Here is a 19,095-nt window from a genome sequence, read left to right as displayed (position 1 = left end):
ACTTTTTATTTTTCTTCTTCTTCTTTTTTAAGACGGAGTCTTGCTCAGTCGCCCAGGCTGGAGTGCAGTGGCACGATCTCGGCTCACTGCAAGCTCCGCCTCCTGGGTTCAGCCATTCTCCTGCCTCAGCCTCCCAAGTAGCTGGGACTACAGGCGCCCGCCACTACGCCCGGCTATTTTTTTTTGTATTTTTAGTAGAGACGGGGTTTCACCGTGTTAGCCAGGACGGTCTCGATCTCCTGACCTCGTGATCCGCCCGTCTCAGCCTCCCAAAGTGCTGGGATTACAGGCGTGAGCCACCGCGCCCGGCCTGTAATTAGTATTAGTTCTTCCTTAACTACTTGGGAGAAATCACTGATGAAGCCATCTCAGACTAGATTTTGTTCTGTTGGAATGTTTTTACCATGAATCTGTGTCTTTAGAAGATTTAGATTATTCATGTTTTCTATTCTTTCATAGTTTGTGCCTTTGAAGGAATTTGTCAGTTTGCCCAAGTTTCTGAATTTATGAGCTAAGGTTATTTGTAATATTAAAGACATTATCTTTTTAATGTCTTTAGGGTCTAATAGCTGCTTTTTCAATACGAAATTGGCATGGTGTCCTTCCAATATTGGTAATTCATGTCATCTCTTTAAAACATTTTTCAGACTGCTAGAGGTTTATTTATCCATTTTATTGCATTTTTCAAAGAACCAGCTTTTGGGTTATTTTCTCTATTGTTTTCTATTTTCAATTTGATTAAGTTTTTGGTCTTAATTATTTCATTTCTTCTGCTTGCTTTTGGTTACATTTGCATTTTTTTCTAGTTTCTTAAGGTTTTAGCTTCAATCTTTGATTGGAGGCTCTTTTTTTTTTTTTTTTTTTTTCTTTTGGTTTTGGTTTTAATGCTATAAGTTTCTTTTCTTTTCTTCCCCCCCGCCCCCCCCCCCTTTTTTTTTTTTAGATTGAATCTGCCTCTGTTGCCCAGGCTGGATTGCAGTGGTGTGATCTCAGCTCACTGCAACCTCCACCTCCTGGGTTCAAGCAATTCTCATGCCTCAGCCTCCTGAGTATTTAAGCGATTCTCATGCCTCAGCCTCATGGGTAGCTGGGACTACAGGAGTGCACCACTATGCCTGACTAATTTTTGTATTTTTAGTAGAGACAGGGTTATGCCATGTTGGCCAGGCTGGTCTTGAACTCTTGACCTCGGGTATCTGCCTGCCTTGGCCTCCCAAAATGCTGGAATTACAGATGTGAGCCATTGCACCCAGCCTACATTGCCTTCTAAAGACTGCTTTAGCTATATCATACAGATATTGATAAGTTGTGTTTTTATTTCCATTCAGTTTAAACATATTTTATAATTTTCTTTGTAACTTTTTGCCTAATGGCTCTTTTTGTAATGTGGTTTTTTTTCACATTTATATGTTTTTTTAATTTTTAAAATTTTGTTTAATTAAAAAAAAAAGAAAGAGACAGCATGGTACTGATATAAAAATAGGCATACAGACCAATGGAACAGAATAGAGAACCCAGAAATAAAACCCAAATACTTAACAGCCAACTGATCTTCCACAAAGCAAACAAAAACATGAAGTGGGGAAAGGACACCCTTTTCAACAAATGGTGCTGGGATAATTCACTAGCCACATGTAGGAGAATGAAACTGGATCTTCATCTCTCACCTTATACAAAAAAAGCAACTCAAGATGGATTAAAGACTTAAATCTAAGACCTGAAACTGTAAAAATTCTAGAAGATAACATTGTAAAAACCCTTCCAGACATTGGCTTAGGCAAGGATTTCATGAGCAAAGACTCAAAAGCAAAATGCAATAAAAACAAAGATAAATAGCTGGGACTTAATTAAACTAAAGAGCTTTTGCAAGACTAAAGAGCTTTTGCAGGACAAAAGGAACAGTTAGTAGAGTAAACAGACAACCCACAGAGTGGGAGAAAAATCTTCACAATCTATACATCTGATATAGGACTAATATCCAGAATCTACAATGAACTCAAATCGTAAGACACAAACAATCCCATCGAGAAGTTCGCTAAGGACATGAATAGACAATTCTCAAAAGAAGATATACAAATGGCCAACAAACATATGAAAAAATGTTCAGTATCACTAATGATCGGGGAAATGTAAATCAAAACCACAATGTGATACCACCTTACTCCTCCAAGAATGGCCATAATCAAAAAATCAAAAAACAGTAGATGTTGGTGTGGATGTGGTGATCAGGAAACACGTCTACACTGCTGGTGGGAATGTAAACTAGTACAGCCACTATGGAAAACACTGTGGAGATCCCTTAAAGAACTAAAAGTAGAACTACCATTTGATCCAGCAATCCCACTTCAGGGTATCTCCCCAGAGGAAAAGAAGTCATATGAAAAGGATACTTGCACACACATTTTTATAGTAGCACAATTCGCAAATGCAAAATTGTGGAACCAACCCAAATGCCCATCAATCAACGAGCAGATAAAGAAACTGTGATATATATATGATGGAATACTGCTCAGCCATGAAAAGGAATGAATTAACGGCATTTGCAGCAACCTGGATGAGATTGGAGACTATTATTCTAAGTGAAGTGACTCAGGAATGGAAAACCAAACATTGTATGTTCTCACTGATATATAGGAGGTAAGCTATGAGGATGCAAAGGGGTAAGAATGATACAATGGACTTTGGGGACTTGGGGGGAAGTTTAGGAGGGGGGCGTGGGATAAAAGACTACTAATAGGATGCAGTGTATATTGCTTGGGTGATGCATGCACCAAAATCTCACAAATCACCACTAAAGAAATTACTCCTGTAACCAAACACAACCTGTACCCCAATAACCTATGAAAAAATTTAAAAGTTTTAAAACTTTTATTAATTTTTAAAATTTTGTTTAATTAAAAATAAAATAGAGACAGGGTCTCCCTATGTTGCCCGGACTGTCTTGAACTCCTGGGCTTAAGGGATCCTCCTCCCTTGGCCTCCTAGAGTGCTAGGATTACAGGCTTGAGCCACCAGGCCCATCCATAATGTGTTGTTTGACTTCCAGATATTTGATTGTTTTCCAGAGAGTTCACTTTTTGATCTCTCACTTAATATTGTTAGGTTTAGAGAACATACTTAGTATGGATGCAGTTATTTTGACTTTATTGAGGTTTGTGTTATTACCCAGAATATAGTGTATCTTGGTGAATTTTCCATATGTACTAGTAAGAATGTGTATTCTCCTGTTGTTGGAATGCTCTGTGTCAGGTCACGTGGCCGACATCTAGCTGATTTTCCATCTACTTATGCTATTGATTAATCTGAGAAGAGTGTTGACATGTTTGAGTGAAAGTCTGGATTTGTCTATTTCCCCTTTCAGTTCTATCATTTTTTGCCTCATGAAGTCCTTTTGTTCAGCACATACATAGTTAGGACTCATAGATCCTATGCAACAAGCAAGTCCTTTTGGCCTCTATATCCTTCAGACTCATTTCAAAATCTCTAGCTCATGATAAAAAACCATTGGTGTATGAGAAAGAATATTTAAGTTGGATTGATCCAGAAGCCCTGGCCCACTGCCGCTTCTTTGCCACTTAGTAACTGTGGCAGAATCTTTTGCCCTCTCTCATTTTCCTCATCTGAAAATAATTAGGATTATAATGCTTACAAGATTCATATGAGAATAAATACAAAGTAGACTTGGAAAATACTTGTTACAAAGGCACGATTAAATATTTGTTGAACTTAGTACTTGCAGACACTGCCTGCTCTCTCCTCTTCATCACTGCTCTCTCTACCCTCCTCTGCTGTGCCAGGGAGCTTGCAATTTCTGTTTCTCAGACTCTCTTGTTATCTGTATTCCTGGTAATTCTGCTAAAAGTAGAGGTAGCAGTGGGAGAATGGAATCTTGAAAGAAGACAGAACCAGTCCATTTTTTTTTTTTTTTTTTTTTTTAAACAATCTACTCTCTCAGGAAATGGTGCAGCCACAGTGGAGATTTCATACATGAAAATGCTGAGACTCAAACTCAGGTGTTCTCAATACAAATTTTGCAGTGTTTCCCCAATATCCCATGTATTTATTTTCTATGACTGCTGTAACAAATTACTGCAAACTTATTGGCTTAAAATAACCCAAATACATACTGTTCTATAGTTCAGAAACCCAAATGGGTCACACTGGGCTAAAATCAAGACCAGACTTATTTACTCTTGCTAAATATGTCAAAGCCAACTAATTGACGAAGTATAATTTAAGCTTGGTCTTTTATTATATTCTACAGCTGAAAATCCAAGGCTGGACTAAAAAATCAGCAGGGCTGTATTTCTTTCTCCAGTCCCTAGGAGAGAGTCCATTTCCTTGCCCTTTTCACTTCTAGAGGCTGCCCACATTCCTTGGCTCATGACCTGTCCCTCTGCATAGTTACCAAAGTTGAGTCCAGTCCTTCTCATACTGCCATATCTCTGGTTCTCCCTCTGTCTACTACCTCTGTCTTAACTTTAAAGGACCCATTATTTACATTAGGCCTACCTGGATAATCCAAGATAATCTGCCTTTTTATTTATTTTTTTTTTTTTGAGACTGAGTCTCCTTTTGTCTGTCGCCCAGGCTGGAGTGCAGTGGCGCGATCTCGGTTCACTGCAAGCTCCGCCTCCCGGGTTCCCGCCATTCTCCTGCCTCAGCCTCCCGAGTGGCTGGGACTACAGGCGCCCGCAGCACGCCCGGCTAATATTTTGTATTTTTAGTAGAGATGGGGTTTCACCGTGTTAGCCAGGATGGTCTCCATCTCCTGACCTCGTGATCTGCCCGCCTCGACCTCCCAAAGTGCTGGGATTACAGGGGTGAGCCACTGTGCCCGGCCAATCTGCCTGTTTCAAGTTCAGTTGACAAGCAACCTTACTTAGTATTTCCCTTAGCCATGTAGTATACTGTGGAGTCTAGAGCCGCTCCATCTTGGATGCAAATTCTCCATGTTGGCTTCTGATTAACCCCAGTTCCAGGAAGGCCTCTAAGGTTTCCAGTGTATCTGTACCTTGTGTAAGGGCAGGTACTTAATATAAATCAGGCCCTTAGGTCAAACAACCTTGATGTTAGTTTATTTCAATTGTTCTACACATTCCTTCTAACTTACTCTTAACTTACAAAAGTCTGGGGGATAATGGTATGGGCATCCACTATCTTATCTCACCACTGCCTGAGACACAAATATCGCTTCTATTCGTAAGTCCCTATTAAATGTTTCTTTCTAAGAAACTAGATTTGTCAGCCACTTTCTTCAGCCTGTCAGCTTCCTTGGGCTTTGGCATAGGTCTGCACATACCATAATCACAGGTTCCAAGGATTAAGATGTGGACATATTTAGGCAGATGGGTCATAATTCTGATCCCACACCCCACTGTATCTCTTTTTTTAAGCTTTTTTTTTTTTTTTTTTTTTTTTTTTTTGAGACAGAGTCTCACTCCATCACCAGGCTGGAGCGATCTCAACTCACTGCAACCTCTGCTTCGTGGGTTCAAGCAATTCTCCTGCCTCAGCCTCCCGAGTAGCTGGGATTATAGGCGTGCGCCACCATATCCAGCTAATTTTTGTATTTTTAGTAGAGATGCGGTTTCACCATGTTGGCCAGGTTGGTCTCCATCTCGTGACCTCGTGATCCACCTGCCTTGGCCTCCCAAAGTGCTGGGATTACAGGCGTGAGCCACCGCGCCCGGCCCACTGTATCTCTTTTTAAAATAGCTATTTAAAGAAGATGAAATATTGGGTGGATGCGGTGCCTCACGCCTGTAATCCCAGCACTTTGGGAGGCTGAGGCAGGTGGATCACCTGAGGTCAGGAGTTTGAAACCAGCCTGACTGACATGGTAAAACCCTGTCTCTACTAAAATTACAAAATTACTGGGGCGTGGTGGCACATGTCTGTAATCTCAGTTACTGAGGAGACTGAGGCAGGAGAATTGCTTGAACCTCGGAGGCGGAGGTTGCAGTGAGCCAAGATCGCGCCACTGTGCTCCAGCCTGGACAACAGGAACAAAACTCCATCTCAAATAATAATAATAATAATAATAATGATAATGACATATTGAAGAATACAGGGTTAGAAGTCACTCTTGCTACAACTACTAAGCAACTATTGTTATTGCTGGATAATACTAAATGATAATGATCTATGCCCACTTTTTCGTTACATTCTGGCTAGCAATGTTTTCATTGTCTTAGGAAAGGCATATGGCAGAGCAGAAGGCAGAAATATTCTCTAAGTCTTTCTGAGTTTTGCTACTCAAAATCTCAAGTCCTTAGGAGGACTTGGTGGATTTTTTTGACATGGTAAGAATGTGACAAAGTAACATGAAGGTGGGAAGATTTTCTTCAGACATTAGGTCTGCTGGCAAGGGCTGGGGAATACCTTGGAAGAGATACTAAAAAGAAGTTGTGGGTTCCAAGATCAGAGAAGACTATTTCCTGCTTCCAGGCAATACCACTGTGAGGAATGACAGTAAATTGTGTCTAGTCAGATGGGACTTTAGAGCTAAGCAAAAGATTTCCTGTCTCAAGAACAGCTTAGAAGTAGCAGAGACTCCACAGTCCTAAAAAGGCCATAAATTCAGGAAAGATGTGCTAACTGGTTGCACCAATAAAAGATTATCCAGAAAAACACAGCCCTAGAGCTCTGGTACCACCCAAGGGAGGAGGGCAATGGAAACCTCATAAAGTCCTAAAGCATTTGTAAAATCTGACCTAGTAGAATAGGATAGGCTGAAGGGTAGCTCAAAGTCTGAAATTAAGTTTTATCAAGAAATCAAAGAAAATTCTATATCTTTAACACTTTAATTTGTTGAATGGCACTCACACCTGGTACTTTGTACTTAATTTACCTGAAAGTAATTTTTTTCTGCTGAGTTCACAAAGTAAACTGTTTCCATGTTCAACAGTGTCGATGAAGAGTAAGAATAATATTCCTCTTAGCAATCCTATGACAAATGAAACTGACTTAAAAATCTTCAACTGCAAAATGTAAGTCCAAATGTACATTATGTGGTAATCAGTTGGTTTTGACACATTTTAGGTGGAGGAAATAGTTGTCAGGAAGATCCGGGGAGATTTCATCTAAACCTGCTTAAAAATCTCCCCCTTAAAGTCTAATATTATGACTTGATAACATTTTTATGAATGCTTTACTTTCCCTTAAAAGAAATTCTCTAAAATTGCTTTTTGATAGGTAATGACAGCATTTTAAACAAATAGCCTGAGATGGTGTTGCTTCATTTTCAATACTGTGTTCCAAAATGAAATTAGAGTTCTTCGGAGTAAAGATTATTTCTTGAATATCAAATTTAACTGAGGGAAAGTAGAAAACATCTTGGTAAATCTCAACTGAATGATTTGGGATTCCTCTGTACTAAGGAAGTAAGCTGATAAAGAAGGTGCTGTTTATAGGCAAATATTTTAAATGAAGCCTTTGGATGCCACAGCCATTACAAATACAGGTGCTCCATAACTTTTGAAGGGGGCACCTCTGGATAAACCCACTGCAAGTTGAAAATATCATAAGTAAAAAATGCACTCAATACACCTAACCTACCAAACATCATAGCCTAGCCTACCTTAAACATACTTAGAACACTTACATTAGATGTAGATGGGCAAAATCATCTGGCAACACAGTACACCATACAGTATCCATTGCTAACCCTCCTGATCACATGACTGACCAGGGGCTGTGGCTCACTGCCACAGGTGTTGAATGAACAACTTCCTGAATAAATGATGAATGAACCAATTAGACTAGCTTTGTATCACTTATACGTAAAAAAGTACCTGGTACGTGGGTTGGTAGTAAGCCTTTAGGTTCAGTGAAGGAAAGAAGAGATAAATGAATAACTAAACATGGCAACTCATGTGAGTAAGCAAGGCTGGGTCTTTGGTATCTTTATGAGACTGAAATTGCTGTATGCTCAAAGCAGCCGTTCACACCTGCACCAGTGGGGCATGTTTTGACCCATTTACTGGGCAGTGGTCTCTAAAGGAATGAAGCGAAAAGGAAGGAACGTTTGGATTTGAGTCAAGGTAGCTTTGTGCATTTCACCAAACTTCTCAGAAACTACCCTAATTTGTGGTGTGAGAACCACAATACTGACTTCATAGGGTTGCGTTGGGGATTAACCAGATTTATACACTGGGTATGCCACACTCTGCAGATGTTAAATATTGTTATTTGTTTGAGAAAAACAAAAGTTCTGGGATTATGATGTTGTGTATCTTTTCAGAAAAAATAAACATGAAAGTATCTAATGGTTTTGTTCTTGAAATTGATATTTAATTAATTTGGATCAATTGATTGATTTACTGGGTTGTATTTCCTAGGGGTTACTGTTATGCAAATTCAGTAGAATTGTGTGTTCCCATAAATCCACATGATGTCATTGTCAGTCTCCCTTTATTACTCTAAGCTATCTCTTACTCAAAGTCACTTAGCCAACTTCCTAAAAACTTTGATAATGGAAGAAAAGATGAATCATGGTTATCATCAAGATAGGCTAACCTAGTTGCTTTTGGGACTTCAAACCATTTTCCATTAGTAGCTTCTCTGGGCATTGACTAAGACAATGAGAACAGTAAATTACAAAATAATGACAATGCACTAAGGATAAAATTAAAAATAGATTTTACATAAATATTTGAGATAGGAATGTAAATGAGACATCAAGATTGTGAGTTTAAAGACCTAAGAAGAGTTCATGCTAAAAATTTTGAAGTATTTTGATGAGAAAGTTAAGATGATAAGTTATATTCTAATGATCTTCAATCATCTTGGCAGAAGAAGTTTAGAATTGAGAGGGAATATATAGATAATATTTAAACACAGTTGCAGCATTTTTTTTTTCCATGGATGGAAAGACTGAGCCAAGAGAGGATAAGTAACCTATCCAAAGTTGAACAACGGAAAGTAAATAAATGAAGAACAGGGCGGGTCTCTGCTCCCTGTTCCCAAAGAACTTTCTCCCTGTCTCATTTCCCCTCAAGCCCAGAAAAGTCTGCAGCAGATCTGGAAGGAAAGTCCTCATCTTCCTCCATTGTTCCTCCATTTCTCTAGCAGAAGCTACTGAAGACTGAACTTTCTTTTCTACCTTTTACTTCCTTAGCAAACTCTCTAAATTCTGTAAGGGGTTTAAGACTTTTGGCTTAAAGAATTCTCCCCTGAAACAATGAATATGCAGCTGACCTGACAACACATTTAGAGGGTGAATGGTGAGAAAACAATGGGGGCTGGAGGAGAATTTTGGGAAGCCTCTAAATGTTCCCAGACAATGCCCAGCCAAAAACTATATGCCATTCATTACTGAATGTAGGGACATAGGCCTAAGTAAATGAGCAATTAAAACACATCCTTACTTATCCAAATCCTAGAATGTATCACAGGATGTTATAATTATTCTCTTAGTTTTACTCCAGTATTTATTTTTGTTCTGCTTATGTCCCTTATTACTTTCTCCAAGATCCTTTAAATGTTTCCACCCCAGACTTAACTATTTGGACAAAGTATGTATCCAAATTGGAGTGTTAAAAATAATGGAGCTGTGGCCGGGTGTGGTGGCTCCTGCCTGTAATCCTAGCACTTTGAGAGACTGAGGCAGGCAGGTGGATCACTGGAGGTCAGGAGTTCAAAACCAATGTGACCAACATAGTGAACCCCGTCTCTACTAAAAATACAAAAATTAGCTGGGAGTGGTGATGGGCACCTGTAATCCCAGATCCTCAGTAGACTAAGGCAGGAGAATTGCTTGAACCCAGGAGGCAGAGATTGCAGGTGCCTCCCAAGGTGAGCAAAGATCGTGCCATCGCACTCCAGCATGGGCAACAGAGACTCCGTTAAAAAAAAAAAAAAAGAGCTGAGGCAAGCAAAGCAAAACTCTATTCCTTCTTTCCGTCACCTAAGAATATGCATAGGTTTATTTACCTTTTCTATGAAAGAACACCCTCATTACAACCCCTGATATGGGATAATATTAACTTGTATAAGAGGAAAATGATATCTCTTTCCATACTTTCTTTTCTGGCATTATTATTTTACCGTTTTCCAGAAAGGACAAAGTAAACAGCTATAAATACTCACACGCACTTAGAAGTACATTTCATTTCTTTTTAAATTATACATTTTGTGATTTTTAATTATCAAGTTCAATATTGCAGCTTATAAAGTTCTTGGGGTTTTTTTTCTTTTGTAGAAAATATCATCGTCACTTAACATCCTTCATTTGTCTGTTCATTCATGCAGTCTCACTCTGGCAGCTGTTGGAGGCAGATCCCTTCCTTGGGAGGCACTTGTATCGTGTTTATGTGCATATTAATGAAACTACAACTTTCCTATTCTAACCTAAACACTTTGCTGCTACTTGAGCTGATTATGGCCCTGGATAACTGCCACAGTGAATCTCGTATTTAGTGGAAACAAAATATATTGATGACAAACATGTTTCTTATCAAAAGTCAAAAAGATGGATCTGAATTCAGATTGTGCAGTAAAAACAAGTATGTAAACTCATTATACAGCCAAGATGCAAATTTACTAAGCCTGGGACAAATGATGAGGACAGCTTCAAATCTGAAGGAAGAGGCAGCGTCAGGCCTCATTATTATAAAAGCTTGGCTAGAAAATAGATTTTTCAGGACATGCTTGTGTGGAGGCGAATATTAAATCATTGAGTCTCCCGGGAGGTGGCAGAGCGCGTGAGTGCCCGGTGAATGTGGTGGAGCAGCTAATGGGCTGGAATCACTGAGATCATGATTGTCATTCCTCATTGTGCTTCCATGCCAGTTCTGCCTAATCAGATGATTAAACCAGTAATTTAAGGCCATAGATTTTCTCTTTATATGGTCTACATGGCTTTACAGTTAAAAAAATGATTCTGTTTTGATATATTATGCACCTAATCTGTTATGTGCTCTATGCATATGGATGTCTTAGCCCAAACCAATTCTCTGGGACTACACTCAGGCAGAAAGAGAACACACAGGCGAACCCCTAACTTTCTTGGAAGTCCTACTTGAAAAGTGACTTCTGTGATAGGTTAAATTGCCTCCCCCAGAAGTATCCATGTCTTAACTCTTAAAACCCATGAATGTTAACCTTAGATGACTAAATCTTTGCAGATGTGATAAAGTTAAAGATCTTGAGATGAGAAGATTATCCTGCATTACCTGGGTGGGCCCAAAGTGCCATCACATACATCCCCTTATAAAAGGGAGGCAAGGAAGATGTGACCAGACAGAAGAGGAGAAGGCAATGTGACCATAGAAAAAGAGAATGGAGTGATGTGGCCACAAGCCAAGGATTGCAGCAGCTACCAGAAGCTGAAAGAGACAAGAAACGGATTCTACCCAGGGGCCTCTAGAGCAGGGGTCCCCAACTGCCAGGGCTGCACAACAGGAGGTGAGCAGCAGGCCAGGGAGTGAAACTTCATCTGTATTTACAGCTGCTCTCTATTGCTCGCATTAAGGCCTAAGCTCTGCCTCCTGTCATATCAGTGGAGGTACTCATAGGAGGCAAACCTTATTGTGAACTGTGCATGTGAACTTGCACACTCCTTATGAGAATCTAATGCCTGATGATCTGTCACTGTCTCCCATCACCAGATGGGACCATATAGTTGCCAGAAAACAAACTCAGGGCTCCCACTGATTCTACATCATGGTGAGTTGTATAATTATTTCATTATATATAATAATAATAATAATAGAAATGAAGTGCACAGTAAATGTAATGCACTTGAATCATCCTGAAACCATCCCCCTGTCCCCAGTCTGTGGAGAAATTGTCTTCCACAAAACTTGTCCCTGGTGGCAAAAAGGTTGGGGAGCGCTACATCTAGAGGATGTACAATCATGTTGACATCTTGATCTCAGCTCAGTGAAAGTGACTTTGGACTTCTAGCATTCAGAACCATGAGATAATATATTTCTGTTGTTTTAAGCCATCAGATTTGTGTTCATTTGTTACAGCAGCAGTAGAAAACTAATATAGCTTCTGGCTGGGCATGGTGGATCACTCCTGTAATCCCAGCACTTTGGGAGGCCAAGGCAGATGGATCATCAAGGTCAGGAGTTTGAGACTAGCCTGGTCAACATGGTGAAACTCTGTCTCTACTAAATACAAAAATTAGCTGGGCGTGGTAGCATGCACCTGTAGTCCCAGCTACTCGGGAGGCTGAGGCAGGAGAATCGCTTGATTCCAGGAAGCGGAGGTTGCAGTGAGTCAAGATTGCACCACTGCCCTCCAGCCTGGGACAGAGCAAGACTCCATCTCACCAAAACAAAAACAAAAACAAACAAAAAAAAAAAAAAAAAAAAGAAAAGAAAAGAAAAAAATAAAACTAATACAGCTTCCTTCAGGCAGCCTCTGCTGACTTCTCAATTTGGTTGGGTGCCTTTCCTACAAATTGTTTTAAAGAGATGGAATCTCACTCTCGCTCTGTCACCCAGGCTGGAGTGCAACGGTGCATCATAGCTCACTGCAGCTTTGAATTCCTGGGCTCAGCAGATCCTCTCTCCATAGCCACCTGAGTAACTGGGACTAGAGGTGCATGCCACCATGCCCAGCTAATTTCTTAAAAAGAAATTTTTTTAGAGACACTGTGTTGCCCAGGCTGGTCTCAAACTCCTGGCCTCAAGCAATTCTTCCACCCCTGGAAGCAACTCCCAAGTTGCTGGGATTGTAGGAAGAAGCCACTGCATCTGGTCATTTCTTACATATTTTGACAGCATCCAGTACTAATAGCACTGCGTAGTAACTTCTTGTTTCAAGGCCTTTTTTTCCCTGCTGTTAGTTCTGAAAATATAGGGAGGGAGCTTCTTATTATAAGAATAGGCTTTAGCATTGTGTTTGGCACATGGTAAATACTTATTAAATAACTGATAAATTTAAATGTGTTGACTCAAACTTTCAATATTTAAAAATTGACATCTCAGTTTTCTAGAAGGGGTTGGTGTGTGCATCTCATTTATTAAAAGTCATGGCCAAAACCACAATTACCATCCTAATATTTCAAGGCCCAAATTCCAAAGTTTCCCAAACAAGCTGCTACTTAAGAAAAAAGCAAACAAAACCTGTTGGAAATTAGCCTGTTTTTGTTGGAGAACTGACATTTGGGAAATAATTTTATATTAAAAAATTCTGAAGCCGGGCGCAGTGGCTCACGCCTGTAATCCCAGCACTTTGGGAGGCCAAGACAGGTGGATGACTTGAGGTCAGGAGTTCGAAACCAGTCTGACCAACGTGGTGAAACCCCGTCTCTACTAAAAATATAAAAATTAGCCAGGTGTGGTGGTGCGCGCCTATAATCCTAGCTACTCAGGAGGCTGAGGCAGGAGAATCACTTGAACCCAGGAAGCAGAGATTGCAGTGAGCCGAGATTGTGCCACTGCACTCCAGCCTGGGTGACAAGAGCAAAACTGCATCTCAAAAAAAACAAAAAAAAATCTGAAAGTGTAAAGAAGTAAACCTCTGGGTTTGAGTAGTAAAACTGTACATATACTTGGCTTATTTAAAGTCTTTGTTGTTGTTGTTGTTGAAATGAGGTCTCACTGTGTCACCCAGTCTTGAGTGCAGTGGCACCATCACTGCTCCCTGTAGCCTCAACCTCCCCAGGCTCAGGTGAGCCTCCCACCTCAACCTGCCAAGTAGCTGGGACTACAGGTGCATACCACCATGCCCGATTATTTTTTTGAATTTTTAGTAGAGACAGGGTTTTGCCATATTGCCCAGGCTGGTCTCAAGCTCCTGGCCTCAAGCGATCCACCTGCTTCGGCCTCCGAAAGGGCTAGGATTACAGAAATGAGCCACCATGCCCAGCCTAAAGTCTGTTATCTCCTGTTTGGTTTTTGAATTGGTCTCTCTATCTCATTCTGCCTTTCTTATCTCATCACCAAAAGGGTGAAGTTCCACCTCTATAGCGGGACAATCACTCTAAAGTTTAGCCCTGTCTGCTTTCCTATCTCCCACTACTCACCAGCACAGAAACTTCTCTGCTGCTAACCAGAAGTGGTGACTGTCCCAGGTCACAATGTGCTGTTTTGTTTCATTCTGTTCCGCTGCTCAATCTTTTTCACCTGCCACTTTTTCTACCTTCAAGGCCATTTTCTCTTATCTCTGCTTACCCATACTCCTCATCCTTCAAGGACCTGATCAAATGCCACTTTTATACCACTCCAATGTTGAGTAATTTATCAGAAACTTGATAGCACTGAACTGTACTGCATATTTTTATGTTGCTAAATGGTGGGAATCTTTTCATGTGTGAATTCCATATTTTCATTTGGCAGAGAGATGAAGGTTAAAAGTTTGTGCTGTCATGTTGCTTAAGATTGATGTTCGGTAAATACTGTATGATAAATTAATAATGCACAGCAACCACTTGAACAGTCTAAGATGGTTTGCTGAGTGCTCAGGAGCTAAATCAAGCATGTTCTAAGTAGTATTGTTTGGCTAAAATGTTGAGTAGTTGGTCTCATAGGATGCAGCATCCACATTCTGACTAAAGGAGATTTCCTTCGCATTAAAGTTTTTTTAAATTAATATAAGCTGAGTCTGACATTGAGTTTACTTAATAAAATGATTTTATGTCCAAGTGCAGTGGCTCACACTTGTAATTCCAGTACCTTGGCAGGCTAATCCCTTGAGCCCAAGCGTTCTAAACCAGCCTGGGCAACATGGTGAACCTCCGTCTCTATTAAGATTACAAAATTTAGCTGGGTGTGGTGGTACATGCCTGTGATCCCAGCTACTTGGGAGGCTGAGTTGAGAGAATCACCTGAGCTTGAGAAGTGATTGCACCACTGCACTCCAGCCTGGGTGACAGAGGCTCAAAAAAAAAAAAAAGTTTTTGTAACAAAATGACCATATATAAGACAAAATACAACTCAGACTCTATGAAATATGCCAATATAGTTTTATCTTTGTCTGGTTGTGGCCATAGCGTCCAGACTGCCCTTTGGGTGCGACTTTGAATTCACCGAAGGAAATGGAAGTTATCACTGTTAATCATCATGGGAAGAGGTAAATTCTGGGATAGCAACAGGTGGGCACTAATAAGGGAAGGGCTTCCTTACATGGGAATGAAGTGGACCCAAATGTCTAGGCCTGAAGAAGCCTGGAGTGATTTTAGGGATGGGACTAATGTATGTATATATATATTTTTGCCCTAAGTTATTACAGATACAATTGGCAGAATTTACAGCTTTCTTACAGAATTTTGTCAGTTTTCCTAACTCCTTCTGAGGGACCAGTACCCAAATAATACTCCCTGGCATTTCCTCTGTTCCTTCCATTACTCTTACAGCACTAATTTGGTAATCACAGGACATGGGCAAAGTTGATATGTACAATTGATAACTACTTTCTAGCTAAAAGAGCAGCTGCTACTTCTGGACTTTGTTTTCCTCCATCTTCCCATAGGTTGGTATATTGGTGTTATGTTTACCCAGCTCCACCATAAAGGACAAGGCAGAGCGATAGATGCAAAGAACATGGGGTTTCTGAATGAACTCCTGGAAAAGAGCTACCGCACCAGCTTAGGCTTGCTAAGCTGTTACATGAGAGAAGAATAGAAGTCAGTCTTCTTTTTTTTTTTTTTTTTTTAGATGGAGTCTGGCTCTGTTGCCCAGACTGGAGTGCAATGGCACAATCTTGGCTTATTGCAACCTCTGTCTCCCAGGTCCAAGTGATTCTCCCACCTCAGCCTCCCGAGTAGCTGGGATTATAGACACCTGTCATCATGCCCGGCTAATTTTTGTATTTTTAGTAGAGACAGCATTTCACCATGTTGGTCAGGCTGGTCTTGAACTCCTAACCTCAGGTGATCCACCCCCCTCGGCCTCTCAAAGTGTTGGGATTACAGGTGTGAGCCACTGCACCTGGCCTTTTTTTTTTTTTTCTTTTTTTTAAGATTGAATCTTGCTCTGTTGCCGAGGCTGAAGTGAAGTGGCATGAGCTCGGCTAAAATCCAGCAGCTGGGATTACAGGCAGTGCCACCACACCCAGCTAATTTTTGTATTTTTAGTAGAGATGAGGTTTCACCATGTTGGCCAGGCTGGTCTCAAACTCCTGACCCCGAGTGATCCGCCCTCCAAAGGGAATCTTTTTGAAGTCACATATTTTTGGTGTTTTTGTTTTAGCAATGTAATTATTATTCCAGCTAATACAGATATTGGTACCTAACATTATAAAAGCCTTCCCTATGTGGCATTGCTTGAGATATTGACAATTAAAAAATGGATGTTGCAGATATCGGAAAGCTGATGAAGCTTGTAATGTCAAGGCAATATTTGGTAAAATTGTCATCTGCAATTACTTGGAAAGAAGGCCACATGTCTAATTGTGAGCCCTAGGAAAAGCAGTCAAAAAGCCAGAATATTTATATGTTGGCTGCTCTTTGCTGCTTCTCATGGGTTATTATAACAAAGAAATGAGCCCAGGCAAAAACTGACCAATTTGCAAGAATAGCTGGAAAAAAGGAGAACCACGTGGTTCAACTACTCTGAATCCCGCGAAGGTGGGAGATAAGGTGTTACTAAGAGTGTTCTTCAGTGGCCTCTCATCAAAAGATTCCCAGTCAAACTAGGGTGTTAGATTCAGCAAAAAAGATCAGATTGAGCCTGTTGTGTCAGATAGCCTCAAGGGAATTGCCTGTGAAGTGGGAAGAGAGTGACGGTTAAACTCTGAAGCCAGAAAATAAGGAGAGTTTAAGAAGTATGACCAGTAAAGATACTGTGGGTGGTTATTGACACATTAAATCAGACCCGAATCCAATAGACTAGAAACCTACCATGTATTTGGGTAAATGTTATTGCCAAGCAAACCACAGTTCTGTTATTGTTCAACCTAATACAATCCTCAGGCTTTTAAAACTGCACTAGTAGGAAGTAGTGTGAAAGGAGCGGGGCATCCCTGAAGGAAGGCGTAAGGAAGGAATGTTTCCAGACTCAGATGAGGGCAAGGAGAACAAGGGGCAAGGCAGAACCACTCCAAGGTAAAGCCACAGACTTAGGTGACAGTGGACAAGGAACTTCCTCCCAGAACTCAGAACTAAATACTAACCCCAAGGAAAGTACTCCACACACGGGGCAAGGCCCTTTTTAACCTCCACTCCTGTTCTGAAACTTGCCTCAGTCTCTTTTTCTGCTTTATTCCCCTCAGTCGAATTCTTTCTTCTGAGGAGGCAAGGACTGAAATTGCTTCAGACCCATGGGGATACTGGCAGGATCTCTTCCACCTCTAGCAGGCAAAACTCCATCACTAATGACCAGCGGCTGATGCGTATTTTGTTTCTCCTTTTTTCCGAGAAACTTTTTTCTACTGTGTGTATCCAGTCTCATCCACCAATGTTTATTGAAGATATGGGTACAAGGATGGGTGGAGGCAGGGGAACGGTTGGGGAGGGAATGGGTTGGTAACTTGTTCACTGGGAGACACATCCAGGTTTGGTGCAGGTGGCTGCATATTGCTCAGATATTTTGGACTTAAAGTTGGGTGCAATAGCCGGATGGGACCCTGAGCTATCAATTTTAGGGGAGAAGTTGAGTGTGTTCTGTGTGAGGGAGAGAAAGGGAATGCACAGTACAGTTATTTGAGTGATCAGACTGTGTTAGGAAACTGCTTATTCTCCAGCTTTCTTTCCAGCTGGATGTGGACTTATGACAAATTTTGGCAAATAGGAAGTGAGCCAGGCTAGGCTCAATGACTGATGCCTGTAATCCCTGCACTTTGGGAGGCTGGGGTGGGTGGATTGCTTGAGCTCAGGAGTTCGATACCAGCCTGGGCAACATGAAGAAACCCTGTCTCTACAAAAAATACAAAGATTAGCTGGGTGTGGTGGCACACGCCTGTAATCCCAGCTACTGGACAGGCTGAGGTGGGAGGATTGCTTGAACCAACAGGGTGGAGGTTGCAGTAAGCCGAGATTGTGCCACTGCTCTCCAGCCTGGGCAACAGAGTAAGACTCTGTCTCAAAACAACAACAACAACAACAAAAACAAAAGAAAGAGAAAAGAGCCAAACTGATATGTATACTATGTATACCACTGAGGTACTTCCTACTTAAAAGACAAATATCTGTCCCTGGATTTTGGCTGTAATATGGATGTCATGACAATTTAGCTTTAACAACATAGGTAAGGACAACATCCTTGGGGATGGTGAAGCAATGAGAAAGAAGCTATGTCCCTGACCTGTATAAGTTCCTCCAGCTCATACTGTGAGCCAGAACTTTCTATCTTATTTAAGTCACTGTATTTTGGGGACTGTTTGTTACAGCAGCTTGATCTTCATCCCAGCTCAATATACCTCTTATTGGCTTCCTGTATAAATATTGACTGTTATGGATTGCACAAGGCTAGTTTTTTACTGTGCTAAAGAGTTAGATGTCTCAGTTGATTAAGACATGGACAATTTTCTTGTAATGTTACCTGAGTGGCAACTGCCACAGTTACAGAAAATTGGTGATCATTCTTGGACATGACTTTGGGAGTGTTGGGGTAAAAGAGAGTGTTGAAGCGGTAAAACCCCTGTAATCCCTCTTGCCATGATTCTCATGTTTGGACCCTATCTCAAAATAATAATAATAATAATAATAATAATAATACATCACTTAAATCCTGCTTATTCTGGCTCTCTCTTTGGTTAAAGTCCCCTCACAAATGTCTATACTGTCCTTCTTCGCAAGGAGATGTCCCAATAATGAAATCATAGGGAAGTCAGTGGGATCTATCAAAACAACTCCTGTTAGAGGTGGAAGAGATCCTGCCGGTATCCCCATGGGTCTGAAGCAATTTCAGTCCTTGCCTCCTCAAAAGAAAGAATTCGACTGAGGGGAATAAAGCAGAAAAAGAGACTGAGGCAAGTTTCTGAACAGGAGTGGAGATTTATTTAAAAAGACTGGCCGGGCGCGGTGGCTCACGCCTGTAATCCCAGCACTTTGGGAGGCCGAGGCGGGCAGATCACGAGGTCAGGAGATGGAGACCATCCTGGCTAACACCGTGAAACCCCGTCTCTACTAAAAATACAAAAAAATTAGCCGGGCGAGGTGGCAGGCGCCTGTAGTCCCAGCTACTCGGGAGGCTGAGG

The sequence above is a fragment of the Macaca nemestrina genome, chromosome 2 (assembly GCF_043159975.1).
Source record: "Macaca nemestrina isolate mMacNem1 chromosome 2, mMacNem.hap1, whole genome shotgun sequence".
NCBI lineage: Eukaryota > Metazoa > Chordata > Mammalia > Primates > Cercopithecidae > Macaca > Macaca nemestrina.
This window is presented reverse-complemented; position numbering follows the sequence as displayed.